The 18,710-nt window shown below is 31.8% G+C and overlaps 1 pseudogene; it reads left to right on the top strand.

Annotated features, from left to right (window-relative positions):
• Positions 1–432: 432 nt before the first annotated feature.
• Positions 433–15,470, top strand: LOC131172787 (probable LRR receptor-like serine/threonine-protein kinase At3g47570; annotated as a pseudogene).
• Positions 15,471–18,710: the final 3,240 nt, after the last annotated feature.

Raw genomic sequence — 18,710 nt, 5'->3', positions numbered from 1 at the left:
CTTGAAAAAAGTTAAGGTCATAATCCACTTTTTGAATGTGTGTCATTCTCAAAGTGGAAAAACTACCAGGTTTTTTCAAATTCTTGTCATTGGGTAGGTGGTGGCCCTATAATACGTTATCCTATATTTTAATAAGAAATTTTTAAACAAATTTAGTCTATTATATTATTTATAAATTTTTAAAATTCATCGGTAAATTATCCAAATTCATTGTAACAAAATTTAATCCCACTATTAAAGATCACTTTTCTTTAAGCATCATTTCCTCTAAATTGTTGTCATTGGTTAGGTAGTTGCCCCTATAGCACGTTCTGAAATATTTTAATACTTGTATTAAATAGTTGATCACATCAATGTATAAATTGCTTTCCACTTGATTAATTGAACATACCAATTCCTAATCTACAACCTCAAAACTCTCAAACTACAGATATGAGGCTTTATTGCAAGAGTTGGTCAGCATCTTTCTCAACCTTGTGCCTCCTTTATATTATTCATTTCTTGTGCTTCAACTCGCCAGCAGCCTCTGCCATTCACAAGAACAATGAGACAGATCGACTTGCATTGTTGGAACTCAAGGCCAAAATAAGTAATGACCCTTTTGGGGTCATGAGCTCATGGAATAGCACTCTTCACTTCTGCCGCTGGTATGGGGTCACTTGTGGGCGAAGACACCGAAGAGTCACAAGGTTAGACCTACAATCCCTCAAACTTTCAGGTTCCATATCACCACATGTTGGTAATCTGAGCTTCTTAAGGAAGCTGATCCTTGCAAACAATAGCTTCAGCCACGAGATCCCTCCTCAGATTGGCCGTTTACGCAGACTGCGAACGTTGTCTCTTTTTGACAATTCAATTGATGGCCAAATTCCTCCCAGCATATCTAACTGTTCAAACCTTATTATCTTTGATTTGGCTAACAACAATCTTGTAGGGGAAATCCCTGTGGAGGTTGGTTCCTTGCTGATGCTAAAATACTTTGATATATCTCGCAATAATTTAATAGGGACTGTCTCACCATCTTTCGGGAATCTGTCGTCCCTTCAGATGCTTTATGCATCTCAAAATCATTTGAAAGGAAATCTCCCAGAAACTTTTGGCGAATTGAAGAGTCTATGGCTTTTATCAATTCTTGAAAATGGATTTTCGGGTGCCATCCCTCCCTCCATCTTCAATCTTTCTTTGATCAAGGTTTTAGACCTGTCATCTAACCAATTCCAAGGAAATCTTCCCTTGAGCATTGGAAACTCTCTTCCAAATCTCCAATTTTTTTCTATCGCTGATAATCAATTCACTGGCACCATTCCAACTTCAATTTCTAACGCCTCAAATCTAGAATTTCTTGATCTACCCGTAAATAATCTCACCCGAAAAGTGCCTTCTCTTGACAAGTTACATTGGCTTTCAGAATTAGGGATTGGTGGCAACAATTTAGGAAGTGGGAAAGCTGATGACTTGAGGTTTCTTTCCACTTTAACTAACGCCACAGCTTTAGGACGCCTACAAATAGCCGAAAACAACTTTGGAGGGAAACTTCATGAACACATTGCCAACTTTTCAAAGCAGCTCCACTTCTTTGACATAGGAAACAATCAGATATCTGGAAACATCCCAGATGGAATACAGGGTCTTGTTAACTTGGAAGTTTTCAACGCAGTAGCGAACAAACTCTCAGGTACAATTCCATCTAGCATTGGACAGCTTCAAAATCTAAACGAACTTAACCTTGGAGATAATAATTTATCGGGATATATTCCATCATCTCTGGGAAACCTGACAAATTTACTTGAAATTGATTTAGATAACAATAATCTTCAAGGTACCATCCCTTCCAGTCTGGGCAGGTGCAAAAAATTGCTCACACTAGATTTTTCTAGAAACAATCTTAGTGGTCCCATACCCCCACAAGTTATTGGACTTTCCTCTTTGTCAATAGTTTTTAATTTGTCCATAAATAATTTATCTGGCTCCCTTCCAAAAGAAGTAGAAAATTTGAAAAATCTAGGAATCCTTGCCCTTAATGAAAACATGTTTTCAGGGGAGATTCCCAGTGGTCTTGGTAGTTGTACAAGTCTAGAATTGTTATTCATGAGTGCCAACTTGTTCCAAGGGTCCATTCCTTCCTCTTTTGGTTCATTAAGAGGCATTAGAGAGTTAAATCTTTCTCATAATAATTTGTCAGGCAATATTCCAGAGTTTCTAAAGGGCTTCAACTCAATACAGCTTTTGGATTCGTCTTATAATGATTTTGAGGGCATGGTACCAGTAGAAGGAATTTTCAAGAATTCTAGTGCTACCTTTATGGTAGGAAATAAAAATCTATGTGGTGGCAGGCCTGATTTTGGACTACCTGTTTGCAAGTTTGAACAATCAAAGAGGAGACCAACTGCAAAATTAAAGATCATAATTTCTATGGTTTTTGTGGTTATAGGCATTGCACTTTTGCTTATTTCTTTGCTTCTTTGGCGCCATTCAAGAAAGAGAAGAAGAGAATCTACATCACAATTTGATGGCAATTCACTATTGAAGTTGTCTTATAAAAGTCTGCTTAAAGCCACCAATGGATTCTCTTCAGATAATTTAATTGGTATTGGTAGCTTTGGATCTGTATATAAAGGAATTCTTAATCAAGAAGAAATGGTAGTTGCAGTTAAGGTGCTTAACCTGATGCGAAGAGGAGCTGCAAAGAGTTTTATAACTGAATGCGAGGCCTTACGAAATGTCAGGCATCGAAATCTTGTGAAAGTACTCACAGCTTGTTCAGGAGTTGATTATCATGGCAATGATTTCAAAGCATTGGTTTATGATTTCACGGTTAATGGGAGCTTAGATGTCTGGTTGCGTCCAACTCTTGGATTAGATGAGGTGCCAAGGACTTTAAATGTTATCCAAAGATTGAATATCGCTATTGATGTTGCTTCTGCGCTTGAGTATCTTCATTGTCATTGTGGAACACCAATTGTTCATTGTGATCTAAAACCAAGTAATGTCCTTCTCAATGAAGATATGATCGGACATATAAGTGATTTTGGGTTAGTAAAGTTCCTGTCTATTGGGATGCTTAACTGTTCAACGAATCAATCTAGCTCACTTGGAATAAGAGGAACTATTGGTTATTGTCCTCCAGGTAATCGCCCTAAAACATATTTTTGACTATTTCCTTCACTATATATTTGGTTTTGTTTACTTAATACAATAATTGATGAAATGATAAGCATTGACTTCTCAGTTTTACTTTGATGTCTAAAATCTGTAGTTTTCTAATTTAATAATCTAGAAGAATTCATTATTGTTTATGTGTTTCAAATCAAATCAATTAACTATGTCTTGATGTGTGTATTGTAGAATATGGTGTGGGAAGTGAGGTATCAACACAAGGTGACGTATATAGTTTTGGCATACTTGATGTTCACAGGAAAGAGGCCAACTGATGACACGTTCAAAGAGAATTTGAACCTTCACAATTTTGTCAAAAGAGGTTTGCTAGAACAAGTGAAAGAGATTATAGATCCCAACCTTTTTCAGATGCAACTCAATGCAGACACAACACAAAATCATAACCACAATTTTATGATTAGGAGAAACAACATATTCATTGAATGCTTGATTTCAACATTAGAAATTGGAATATCTTGTTCTATGGAATCACCACAAGAGCGCATGAATATGAGTGATGTTGTTGCTCGGCTCTCTTCCATTAGAAACAAACTTGTTGGAACTAGATTACCTAGGGAGAGAGAAACTGTAAGTGCACTTCAAGTGGCAGGTAAATAATTCTATTCTTTTGTTGAAATACAGAATGAAACTTGTCATATGCGTATAACAAAATCTAATATGATACTCAAAAAGATTTTGATATTTCGTTTGTAATATCTGTTACATATTTCATCGCAGGTACTAAAGATTGATCACTTCAAAGCTGAATGTTCCTTAGTCTATGTAATCTCCCCAATTAGTTGTATTTGGTACGAGGATATTTAAACTTATGAATTATAATAAGCGATGCTGTATTTGGTAATGTCTCCAATTAGTCTATGGTGTGCCCTTGTTGTGTTCTAAGAGATGGGGTTTGTGCCCTAACTGCCACCCCTTGTGGTGATCGTGGTAGACTGGGAATGTTTGGATATTGGTTGTATTTGAGCTACGTACTATGATCAATAATATTATTTTGAGGTATTTTTCAAGATAATTGAATTGTAAATACTTAATAAATGTTTATTACAAATTTGGATTATCTTATATCTTTTAAAGTTTTAGTGTCGATTCGATTCAAAAATAAGTCATGAAAATAAAGTTCTTATTCTTTTCTTTTAATTAAGTCTTATTCATCTTAAAAAAAATATTTCATGAACTTATCATGTCAGCAATAATACTCCATATTAACATTGAAAATTATTAAAATTAAAAACATTTGATAAAAGTGTTATAGTGCATAAATATTTATATATATTTTTTATTATTAAGCCTTATCTAAAACAATCATAAATCATGCATATTTGAAATTATGGCATATTAATTTATTAATAATTAGGAGTATAATTTACGCTATATTACCGTTTATCCTTAGACTTGAATATTTTAAAATCTATTATTGTTGGAGGTCCATCTTGATCCAATTTAGCACAATAAAAATTTGAAAAAATAAAAATTTCCCATACACATGTTGTATTAAATTACCCTCATGATCCTACTGAAATAATTTTTTATTCTGTTAAAACTTTAAAAATTATTTTATTTAATAAATTTAGGCTTGTTAACACTTCATCCTAAACATCTATTATTTAAATCTTTTAAAATAAATAATAAACTTAAAAGAAAATCAAAATTTATATGCGAAAACTCTAAATGACATAACCATATAATTTTTTTCTCACTAACTCTTCCTTTTATAATTTTCATTTATCCTCATTCTCATATTCACGTAGTCACAATCTTTTTCCCTTTTTCATCTTCACTCTGCGCGCGCACACTCACATCTTCCTTTGCATACTCAGTTTTAGGTTGATACAATGTAGTTGTCAATGTATGTGATATATGCTTTCTAATAGCTTTGTACTGCGTTTGCTTCACTAATAAAATGCTATTCTTATTTTACTTCAAATGCCTAATTTTTAATTAATTAAGAGCTTCATTTCAGATATTTCAAAAAAAAAAAATTCATTTCAGCTCCATCGACTGGTTCTATCACCTTACTATATCACTTACTATTAATCGCATTTATTAATAAATATTTTATTTTATCAGTAAGTTTGTTAATATTTGCTATTATGTAACAACAAAAATTTTATATGATTAATTTATAGTATTTATTAATAAATGATATTAATTAAAGATTAAATTATTTATTACATTACCTCTCACATAAGTAAGAGTATTAATTATTGGATCAATATTAATTTCATGTATAAACTGACTAACAGATATATTGTAACAAATCTAAAGTTCTATTTGCTTCAAGAAAAATAACTTATATATAAAAAATATTTTTCGTGAAAAATGTTTTCTTAAAAAATATTTTTCATAAAATTATTTTTTGTTATTTAGTTGTAGTGTTAAATTAATGGTATGTGTTTATTATAAGTGTTTTCAATTTTTAATAAGATTATTAAAGTCTAAAAAATAAAAAAAAAATATCTTTCTGTTTAAAAAAAAAAGAGAAGTCATTGTTCTTAAAAATAACTTAATTTTTATTTTTTTTAAAAATAAATTAATTAATTTTTTTAAAAAATATTTTCAATTCATTAATTTTTTTAATATTCTAAATGTTAAAAAAATTTTTAAAAAATATTTTTCATGAAATAAACATAACAGAATTATTATTTTCTTAAAGAATAATTATATGAGCATGTGCGAACAAATTAGTTAGAAGGTCAATGAATCGTGTGAAAATCCAAAATGCTCAAGAGTCAATTTAGTCTGCAAAAGACCATTCAAAACGTTTTGTAGAATTCTGCAAACGCACATTTTTACTGTTAAGGTCAAAAGTACTGAGATTATTTTGGTTATTTAGCAGTACAATTCACCTAATTGCTAAATTTAAGAATCAACATCAATATTAATTTCATGTATAATTAAATTGACCAACATCAGTATTAAGAATTTTTTTTCAATCGTTTGGTTGATTTTGTTGAAATCCTTAATTAAATTAAATTATTGGATATATACTTAATTGATCAAATGTAATATAAATGTAAATAGACTGTTCTTATTTTCTTAATTATATATTTTTATTACTCTTTGTAGAACTCTGCAAAGGTTCTATTAATTGAATAAAAGTGTAACCCATCCAAAACGTTCAGCTATGTTGAAGTCTTTAATCGGATGAAATTCTCCTTCTCATGAACATCTCAATAATTAAACTGACTTTACTCCAATGCATACAAATGTTATTTTTCATAATATTATACGGATAAATTTTGTTATGGAAAGTCAATCACTATATTATTTCTCTGTATATTCTGTATTCTATATTCCTATTTAGGATTTCTTATTTACGATTTCTTCTTAATTAGTAAAACACAATTATATGAATCAATTGTATATATATACCCATGTACAGATTAATTGATATTAAGGAGAATCATCTCTTTCTACATGGTATCAGAGTAGGTCATCTATCTAGGGTGACTATTTGTTCTCACCACCCAGCTCAGGAGAGACCTTGGCCGCTGACCGGCCGTTTCGACTCCGATCAACATTGATGGCGTCGCCTCAACCCCCTCATTCCACCATTGTGTGCTGTTGCCTGATCCAGTATACCATTAAAGGACTTCTGAGGTTTGGCTCTCAGATCCTATTTCGGTATTTGCTTGATTTGTGATTTTGGGTTATTTCGCTACAGTAAGCACTTTGGATTAGCGTTTCTGTTAGTTTTTTTTTTTTTATCTCAACAAATGGCAGACAATAAGAATGTTATTTTTGATGTGATTCCGGTGATGACTAAGATCACGGAACACAAACTTAATGGTTCGAATTACCTGGAATGGAGTAAGACTGTTAGGGTCAATTTGCATAGCATTGATAAGGATGATCACCTTACTAGAGATCCACCTATGAATGATACACGACAAACTTGGCTAAGGGAGGATGCTTGGTTATTTTTGCAGCTTCGGAACTCGTTTCACAGTTAGGTAATTAGTTTAATTAATCACTATGAATTTGTTAAGGAATTGATGGATTACTTAGATTTTTGTATTCTGGTAAAGGGAATATCTTCCGTATTTATGATGTTTGTAAGGTATTCTACTGGCCTGAGAAAGAAGATAAGTCTCTCACGGCTTATTTTATAGATTTTAAATGGGTATATGAGGAACTTAATGTATTGTTGCCTTTTAATCCTGATGTGAAAGTTCAGCAGGTCCAATAGGAGCAACCGGCTGTTATGAGTTTTCTTGCAGGCCTTCATTCAGAGTATGAGACTGTTAAATCTCAGATTCTCTCTAGTTCTAAGATTTCCTCTTTGCATAAAACATTCACACGGGTCCTTCGTATAGAGAGTAACCAATCTTCACAGCCTGCCAGTAGTGCTCTTATTAGCCGTAATCCAAATGGACAACAGGGTAATAGAAGAGGGAGTAGAGGAGGAATTACAGGTAACATAAGTAATCAGCGTAATGGAGAGGCTAGTTCTAATCAGGACTCAAGAGGAGTCATTTGTTATTATTGCCATGAGCCTGGCCATACAAAATATAATTGTCCGCAACTTCAGAGGAAAAATCAGCGATCACAGATGGCAAATATGGCAGCAAAGGATTCTACAGTATCTTCCTCTAAGAAAACTATTTTGGTATCTGCAGAGGATTTTGCACAGTTTTCCCAGTATCAGGCATCTCTAAAGCCTACCAGTTCCTCACATCGCGATCACGAGTCGTAAATCCACTACATGCCTTGTGTCTTCCTCATCCAAACGGGTTATTGATTCTGATGCGACAGATCACATGACAGGTAATTCTAGTCTTCTATCTACTTTTCAGTCTAATCTCACTTCTTCTACTGTTACTTTAGTTGATGGTTCTACTTCTTGTGTCATGGGTTCTGGAACTGCGAATCCGACTTCATCAATTTCTTTGTCATTTATTTTGTGTCTACCAAAATTCTCTTTTAATCTACTTTCTGTTAGTAAACTTACTCGTACATTAAATTGTTCTGTTTCCTTTTTTCCTTACCAGTGTTTGTTTCAGGATCTTATGACAAAGCAAATTATTGGTAGAGGATTTGAGTCAGGTGGTCTCTACATTCTGGAAAATCATGTACCGCGGTCGCTTGTTTGCTCCAGTACCTTAACACCTCTTGAAGCTCATTGTAGATTGGGTCATCCTTCTTTGTCTACCATGAAGAAGCTATGTCCTCAGTTTCAGTCTTTATCAGTACTAGAATGTGAGTCGTGTCAGTTTGCAAAACATCATCGTTTGCCTTCTGTGTCTAGAGTCAATAAATGGGCTTCATCCCCTTTTGAGTTAGTTCATTCTGATGTTTGGGGTCATTGTTCTGTTACTTCTAAAATTGGATTTCGTTATTTTGTTACTTTTGTTGATGGTTACTCTCGTGTTACCTGGTTATATTTAATAAAGAATCATTATGAGTTGTTTTCTATCTTTTGTGCCTTTTGTAATGAAATCAAAACTCAATTTAATATTTCTGTGCGCATATTAAGAAGTGACAATGCCAAAGAATACTTTTCAGCACAATTTTAGTCTTATATGACACAAAATGACATTTTTCATCAGTCTTTCTGTGTGGATACCCCATCCCAAAATGGCGTGGCCGAAAGAAAAAATCAGCTTCTTCTTGAGGTAACTCGTGCTCTTCTTTTTCAGATGAAAGTTTCTAAACACTTTTGAGCGGATGCAGTTTCTACGGCATGTTTTTTGATCAATCGTATGCTATCTTCTGTCCTTAATGGGGATATTCCTTATACTGCTTTGTTTTCCACAAAATCTTTGTTCCCTGTTGAACCCCGTATTTTTTGTTGTACTTGTTTTGTGTGTGATGTTCGTCCACAGGTTACTAAATTGGATCCAAAGTCTCTCAAATGTGTCTTCCTTGGGTACTTCCGGCTGCAAAAAGGGTACTGCTATTTCTCTCCTACTCTTAATCGTTATCTTGTTTCTACAGATGTCACATTTTTGAGTCCACTCCATTTTTTCCTCAATCATCTGTGTATGAGAGTCAGGGAGAGGAGGATGATCTCTTAATATATACTATCCAACCAATGTCTAGTCCTCTTCCACAGCCTATTCCTTTTGTCTCTAGACCTACTCATCCTCTCGTTGTTCATGTTTATTCCAGGAGATTGGAGATTCCTGACTCAGATCCTCCACCAGCTACTTTGTTGGGAGATCTTGTACCTCATACTGATCATGATTCTGATCTAGACTTACCCATTGCTCTTCGTAAAGGTAAACGTTCATGTACTTACCCTATCTCTTCTTTTGTTTCTTATAATCAATTGTCTTCTTATTCTCAGTGTTTTATTACTTCTTTAGACTCGGTTCCTATCCCTAATACTGTTGGTGAGGCACTGTCTCATCCTGGCTGGTGTGCTCCTATGAAAGAGGAAATGGAGGCTTTAGATACTAATGGTACATGGGAACTGTTGCCTTTGCCTACTGGTAAGAAGGCTATTGATTGCAAATGGGTATTTATAGTAAAGGTAAATCCTGATGGTTCTGTGGCTAGGTTAAAAGCACGCCTTGTAGCAAAAGGATATGCTCAGACATATGGGGTTGATTACTCTGACACTTTTTCTCCTGTAGCTAAACTTACTTCTGTTCGCTTGTTTATCTCTTTAGCAGCTACATATGATTAGCCCCTGCACCAATTAGATATCAAGAATGCTTCCCTTCATGGTGATCTTCAGGAGGAGGTGTATATGGAGCAACCACCTGGGTTTGTTGCTCGGGGGGAGTTGGGTAAAGTTTGTAGGCTTTAGAAGTCTCTTTATGGCTTGAAACAAAGTCTTAGGGCCTAGTTTGGAAGATTCAGTGAAGCAGTACAGGAATTTGGTATGCAAAAGAGTAAGTGTGATCACTCAGTATTTTATAGGCAATCTGAGGCTGGTCTAATTCTCCTGGTAGTCTATATGGATGACGTTGTCATCATTGGGAGTGACTCTACTGGTATTTCATCTCTTAAAACCTTCCTCTAAACCCAGTTTCAGGCCAAAGACTTGGGATTGTTAAAGTATTTCTTGGGTATTGAAGTTATGAGAAGTAAGAAGGGTATTTTCTTATCTCAAAGAAAATATGTCCTCGATTTATTGACAGAGACAGAAAAATTAGGTGCTAAGCCTTGTAGTGCACCAATGACTCCAAATTTACAACTGTTAGTAGGGGATAGTGAGTTGTTTAAAGATCCAGAGAGATACAAGAGATTGGTAGGAAAATTGAACTACCTTACAGTCACTCATCCTGACATTGCTTATGCCGTTAGTGTGGTAAGTCAGTTTATGTCTTTCCCAACTATTGCTCATTGGGAAGCCTTGGGACAAATCTTATGTTATCTGAAGGGTGCTCCGGGAAAAGGTTTGTTATATAGTAATCATGGGCATTTGAATGTTGAATGTTTTTTAGATGCTGATTGGGCTGGATCTAAGGTTGACAGGAGGTCAATTATTGGATATTGCATTTTTGTTGGAGGAAATTTGGTGTCTTGGAGAAGCAAGAAGCAGAGTGTAGTTTCTCGATCTAGTGCTGAATCCGAATACAGAGCCATGACACAATCAGTATGTGAGGTAATGTGGATACTTCAATTACTAGATGAGACAGGTTTTAAGACCTCCCTGCCTGCGAAATTGTAGTGTGATAATCAAGCTACTCTCCATATTTCTTCTAATCTGGTGTTTCATGAGCGGACCAAACATATTGAGATTGATTGTCACTTTATTCGTGAAAAGATTCAACAACAGATCATCTCAACATGACACATCAAAACTGGAGAGCAGTTAGGAGATAATTTCACAAAAGCTCTGAATGGAGCTAGGATTGACTACATTTATAAGAAGTTGGGCATGATTAACATCTATGCTCTAACTTGAGGGTGAGTGTTATGGAAAGTCAATCACTATATTATTTCTCTGTATATTCTATATTCTGTATTCCTATTTAAGATTTCTTATTTAGGATTTCTTCCTAATTAGTAGAACATAATTATAGGAATCAATTATATATATATACCCATGTACAGATTAATTGATATTAAGGAGAATCATCTCTTTCTACAAATTTTATAGTTATTTTGTTTCAAATAAATTATAAAAAATTAAATTTTTCTAAAATTAAATTTTTTATTTTATAAACTTTAATATTTTTATTTTTAAAAAATGAAATAGCCATAAATTATAGCCTAATGGGGCTCTAATTAATCTTCCCAAGACTCCTTTGGTTGTAGTATTCTTGCTTTGAGAATGCAAATCTTTATCCTCCTCTGATTTTATTGCTTCCAATTTTTGCTACTCTTTCTGGACTATCTGGGGGTGATATTTAGATATTCTGCTTGTTTAGTTGTGCAAGCAGCTTTGTACTTACAATATGGATGCAGCATATTGTAATTTGGATTTCTTTTCTACTTTATAATATGCATTTTAGTATATTTTGTTCTCTTTTCAGTTTTTTCACTTAGTATGCTGTTGTTTAGGTTATATGTAATGGGTGGCCTATCAGCCTGGTTTAATCGACAATGCTTATGTTAAATTTTTCCTAATCTTATAACTAATAAAATTTTTGCTTATAAAAAGTATCCTCCCAAGACTGGCGTGTTCTTCACTTCGAAATTAAAGTATAAGGTTGGCATTTGTAAATGCTTGACAAAAATTAACAGGGCAGCCACTCACATAATATAATATAAAATATTAAACTATAAAAAATTTTAGATTAACTTTAATTTAAATTTCAAATTATTAGATTAACTTTAAATTGAATTTCAAATAACAACAGCTAATCAAATTTTAATTTATAAATATGAAAATTAAAATAATTAATTTCTAATTAAACTCTTGTATTTATTTAATAACAATAAAATAATTTTAATATTTTAATTTAAATTATTATATACAAATTATAAATTAGTAGAGTTGAGATGAAAATTTGAGGGGTTGGGGTCAAGGCGAAAGTGGAAGTCGGATTTCTCAACGAGGATTTTCTTCTTTTTTATTTTTTATTTTAATTTATTATTATATAATATAATATAAATTTATTTATTAAAAATAAATTATAACCTAGAAATATAAGTTTTAAATATAATATATAGATATATTAAAATTAAATAAATAAAAATAAATTATTTTTTTAATAAAAAATAGTATATTATTATTATATGTATTTTGAGAATTCATGAGTAAAAGCCTTCTCTTCATTTCTATCTCATCTAATATTAAAAGTAAAAGAAGAGAGTAATTGGCCCGACTTATAAGTTGATTAAACCTACTTATAAGTCATTATTTATGTTAACTTATTTATTTAACAAATTTTTATAATTTATAAGTTATAAAAAATTTAGAGGAAAGAACTTTTTATTTTAATACTTATAAGCAGATGCTTATAAATTAATTTGATCAAATATTTTTCTTTATTATCCTTATTTAATTTTATAATTCAATTATATATCTTTATTATATTTATTATCATATTCACTTTAAAAAATTATTTTTAATATCTAATACCTAATATGATTTGATATATATTTTTTATTATCTGTTCTGAGATTTTAGGTTTTTAACAGTTTATTATTTTATTAATAAATAAAAAGTTTACTTTTTTATGAAATAAAAAAAAGTTTACTTATTATAACGAGAATTTATTTATATTTATCACGTTATTTATTAATAATATTATATCACATTAAAATAATAATGAATAAACTTAGTAATATTTATTATTGATAATAAATAACAATATTAATATTAATATTATTTTTTTATATTTCGCGGCTATTCCTAATCTAATTGATTAGATTAGCCATTTACGCTGACTGCAAATATTGTCTCTTGGTAACAATTCAATTGATGGTTAAATTCCTCCCACCATATCTAACTGTTCAAACATTTTTTTTCTTTGATTTGTCTAACAACAGTCTTGTAGGGGAAATCCCTGTGGAGCTTGGTTCCTTACTAAAGCTCCAAGAGATCTATTTAGAGGTAAATAATTTAATAGGGACTCTCCCACCATCTTTCGGGAACCTGTCGCCCCTTGAGAAACTTTATGCGTATCAAAATCTTTAGTCCAATTGATGAGTCTAAAGGTTTTAACAATTTTTGAAAATGGATTTCGGGTACCATCCCTCCCTCCATCTTCAATCTTTCTTCGATCGAGACTGTAGACCTGACATCTAACCACTTCCAAGGGAATCTTCTCTTGGGCATTGGAAACTCTCTTCCAATTCACTGGCACCATCCCAATTTCAATTTCTAACGCCACAAATCTATATTTTCTTAATCTATTCGGAAATGATCTCACCGGAAGAGTGCCTTCTCTCGACAAGTTGCATGGGCTTTCAGTATTTGGGATTGGTGACAACAATTTAGGAAGTGGGAAAGCTTATGACTTGAGATTTCTTTCCACTTTAACTAACACCACATATTTACAGACTCCAGTTATAAGCTACAACAACCTTGGAGGGGAACTTCCTGAACATATCGCCAAATTTTCAAAGGAGCTCCACAGGTTTGCCATACAACACAATCAGATATCTGGAAACATCCCAGTTGGAATACAGGTTCTTGTTAACTTGGAAGCTTTCTATGCAGACAGGAACAAACTCGCAGGTACCGTTCCATCTGGCGTTGGACAGCCTCAAAATCTAAAATTGCTTCGCCTTGGAGGTAATAATTTATCGGGATATATTCCATCATCTCTGGGAAATCTGCCAACTTGTTCCAAGGGTCTATTCCTTCCTCTTTTGTTTCATTAAGAGGTATTAGAGAGTTAAATCTTTCTCATAACAATTTGTCAGGCAAGATTCCAGAGTTATTAAAGAGCTTCAACTCAATACAGCTTTTGGATTTATCTTATAATGATTTGGAGGGCATGGTACCAGTAGAAGGAGATTTCAAGAATTCTAGTGCTACCCCTGTGGCAGGAAATAAAAGTCTATGTAGTGGCAAGAGTGATTTTGGGCTGCCTATGTGCAAGTTTGAACAATCAAGGAGAAGACCAGCTGCAAAATTCCGTTCTGCTCCCAAATTTTCAACATTATATATATATACATTTGTCTCTTCATTTAGCTACCGATTATATATATGTTTGTAATGCTGCTACTTGCTACTTGCTTCTTGCTTGTTGCTAAATGTGCTTTCCACGTATCAATATTGTAAAGGTTTATAGGCATTCACTTCATACCACGGATCATTCATTCCACTATCATGAGGAACGGCTCCAAGAGCATTTCTACGGGCCCATCGTCCATCATGTAGAAGTTCTTCCAATGCTGAAATTCACCTTTATAACTTCCTCCAATACTTCCAGAGCTGTGAAGTATCGAAATATTGATTTTTTGAGGAATGAAAATGCAATGAATCAATGAATCAATGAAATTTATATAATCATTTATTTTTCAAAATATATATGATTATTATTTTGCATTTATTAAAGAAAATTAAACTCGTCTTTGATGCTATACTATGAGGGGAATTATTACAAACTCTAGCTTCCTTACGAAGGACTTATGATTTTTTTTTCAATAAAAGTAATTTTATTAGTAATTAAAAAATAGTTTAATTCTAATGAAAAAAAAAGTTTAGTTATTTTAGATTAAAACATTTCAAATTTAATTCTAAATTAATTTTTAATATTTTCTAATATATTTAAAAAAAAAATTTTTTTTTTAACAATTTCAACGATAATATCAAATAAATCTTAAGTTTATGCACACACGTGTCTTCCTTTGCATAAGCAGTTTTAAGTCGATACAACGTAGCTGTGGTGATACAACGTAGCCCTGTATATGCAAAAAATTTACTAATAAAAAAGAAAGAAGGGAAAATCCAAAGGTAAGGAAAAACCAGGAGGCATAGAGCCCAGGATCGACATATCCAGCCCCCTACAAAACCACTACAACCTGCTGATGAAAAAACCCACCAAGAAACATGGATAACAAAAACAAAATGAAAAAACAGCATAAGGGAGGACAAATCAAAATGTAGATAACATATAATGCAATCAAACTACCACAAAATGAGAGTAAATTAAGAGAAAAGCCATCATAACAAGCCTGCAAAATCATTCAATCTCGAGCAACCAGTTTTGGTCAAATAATCCTCGAAAATATTAGCTTCTCGAAAAGTATATAGGAAAGACATAATGGTGAGAGCTTGCATCAGGTTAAGTGTGGAATTCAATCAGTCATTCAACCTCCATGGGCCTTATGACTTTCGGGTTACCCACCTGATAGCATTCGTGGAGTCACTGTCCAAGATAAGTAATGGGCATTATGCGAAAGAGAGTGCTGATGAGAAAGCCTTGAGGCTTTATGGATAGCAAGTAATTCAGCCTCATTTAAATCCTCGACATTTGCGGGCCATGAGAAGAGGCAAAGGGTAGTACTGTATTTACTCGTGATGATGTAGTCATATGATGATTTGTATTCCATATTTACTTCGCATCTGTATTCTGTTTCCAACTGATGAAATATCTTTTCCTATTAAAAAAAAAAAGCATACTGTTTGCTTCACTAATGAAATGCTATTGCTATTTTACTTCAAAGGCTTAATTTTAATTAACAATTAAGAGCTTAATTTCAATTCCATCTTGATTCTATCACCTTGCTAAATCAATGATTATTAATCTCATTTATTATTAAATATTTAATTTTATCAGTAAGATTGTTAATATTTTCCATTGTGTAAAAACAGATATTTATGATTAATTTATAGTATTTATTAATAAATGAGATCACTTAAAGATTAAATTATTGATTAAGTAGAAGTGTAAAAAAAAAAAAATACTCATTACAAGAAAAACTCAATATTATAACTACACAAGATATAAATATTGTTGCCATTTGCAGTAGCGGGCATACCTTAATGATAACTACATATATAACAATATCTATGTTGAGTCTGCGAGACCCATATTCGACTCCCCTCTCATCTTACATGCGTAATAAAAAAAAATTATTATCATTTATTTATACCATAATCAATCTTGCTATTCAAAGTTTACAAGCATAACACATAATAACGAATTTTTCATGATATAAAATGCTATTCTTATTTTATTTCAAAAGCTTACTTTTTTTTAATTAGTTTAAACATACCCATTTCATTATCAAACTTTCAATTGTTGCCCTGACAAAAATTAGGGAATTATTGTTGTTCTCAGTAATTGATTTTAAGTCCTTAATTAAAATTTTATTTATTTATAATTCTTAGCTTCCAGTTCTAATTAGGCCACTTGTCCGATAAATAATAATTTTCTTGTTCATTTAATGGAATTAATGCCTTCGAAAATCCAAGCACAACGGTCCAACCTCTTGTTTCTTATATCTTAACAACATATATATACGTCATATTCACTTTCGAATTCAAAATTAATTATATATTTTTTGTTGATTATTAGCATCAAAATATATAATCTAAGATGTAACCATGATGTTTACTTTGATTAGACTTCAAATTCAATTTAATTAAAAAAATAAAACTCTTTAAGGAATACGTAATCTAATTAAATACTTTTCATTTATAATTTTTTCCTAGTTATTTGAACATTAGAATTATCAATTTCACATGCATAAGATAGTATGTTTGATCAATTATTACGTAATTAAATAAAAATTTAGTTTTTAATTTCATATTATTTTTTCCCCTTATAATGTGATGAGTTGACGTATTTACAAATTTTCATTTTATCGTCCACTCAAACAAATAACAAATTTATTGGTCAATTGAGTCTTTACTATACTCAGACGTGTTGCTGAATTTGTAATTTAAAAATTAATATAGGCAGCATTAGTAAATACTAAACAAAAGTTAAGGTCATAATCCTTTGAATTGGTGTCATTCTCAATGTGGAAAAACTGCCAAGTTTGAGAGCCCTGCCTCCAAAAAATTCCCAGCAAATCAGACAAGTTTGATGATATGTATGGAAAAATATTTTAAATGTTTGATACCAGCGTCAAACTTAAAACAGCTGGACTAGTTTATTATTAGGAATATTCCAGTATTAGAAATTTCATATAAAAAAAATAAATAAGCATATAAGTTAAAAGAATCCATAAATTTTTTGTTTTAAAGTTTAGAGTTAGATATAATGTCAAATTATATTCTTTCACAAGGCTTATTAAAGAGTTTTCTGTCCAGACGCTTTAGACTTTCTGATAGTATTAGAGCTGATGGTTCGGTAGGGATGAGTATAGAGACGGAAGTCAATGATTCTCATGTAAGGACGGCAACAGGTGATTACCTGCAAAAATCACCCTACCCGAACTCGATTAATATTTTCAAAACTCAAACCGCCTTAAGTTTGATTAAAATTTATTCTTAACTACTCAAACTCATCTCAAACCTAACTATTATTACCTTAAAAATACCAGAACCCTTTTATATATTTTAATTAAAAATCTACATAAAAATTATTTTTATTAATAATTTATATTTTAAAATTTAATAAATTCATAAAATATTTCAATTTTATTTTATATAAAATAAAATATAATTTATAAATATTATTATAAAAAAATGTATTTTTTAAATTTAATTAAATATTTATATAAACGGGTTCAGGTAACAGATACCCAACATTTAAAATCCGAACCCATCAAGGGCATTAAATTTGAAACTCAAACCTATCTTGAACCCAATCATATACTACCAATCCCGTCTTATTAGAATTCGGTCGGATCGAATACCCGCAAAAATCCAATCTATTGTCATCCTTATTGTCGTGGTGCCCCAACACGTAATACATATTTTTCACCATTTCCTTCAACGTATTTCTTTTTTCTACTCTTTTAAGGTAACAATTGATGAAATGAACTTGTCATGATTAATAGTTTTAATTTGACGTCTAAAATTTGTAGTCTGACGCTAGTAGGTTAGATGAATTCATTATTTTTGGTATGTTTCAAAGCAAGTTAATTCAGTATTTGTTGATGTGTGTATTTTAGAGTGTGGTGTGGGCAGTGAACTATCAACAAATGGTGACATATTGAGTTTTAACATACTCCTGTTGGAGATGTTCACTGGAAAAAGGCCAACCGATGACATGTTTAAAGAAAATTTGAGCCTTCACAATTTTGTCAAAAGATTTTTGTCAGAGCAAGTGATTATAGATCCCAATATTTTTCTGATGCAACCCAATGCAAACGCAACATCAAATCATATCCACAATTTTAGGAATATGGGGAAAAATATGTTCATTGGATGCTTGATTTCAATTTTAGAAATTGAAATCTCTAATTCTATGAAATCACCACAAAAGAGCATGAATATGAGTGATGTTGTTGCCCAACTCTCTTCCATTAAAAACAAACTCGTTGGAACTCATTACCAATAGAAAGATAGATTATAAGTGCACTTCAAGTGGAAGATAAAAAATGCTTTTTTTTTTTTTTGAAATAAATTAAGAATAAAGCTTGTCAATGCATGTAACAAAATCTGTCCATCCCCTGCTCATGTAATAACCCAATAAATTTTTGAATTTTTTTTTTTTTGTAAAATCAGTTGTTTAATTGCAAATGGATGCAAAGTGTAGACCCTCAATTTGTGATTTATTATCAGT

The sequence above is a fragment of the Hevea brasiliensis genome, chromosome 14 (assembly GCF_030052815.1).
Source record: "Hevea brasiliensis isolate MT/VB/25A 57/8 chromosome 14, ASM3005281v1, whole genome shotgun sequence".
In the NCBI taxonomy this organism is placed as follows: domain Eukaryota; kingdom Viridiplantae; phylum Streptophyta; class Magnoliopsida; order Malpighiales; family Euphorbiaceae; genus Hevea; species Hevea brasiliensis.
Note: the sequence above shows the minus strand (reverse complement) of the source record. Positions and strands in the feature narration are given on the sequence as shown.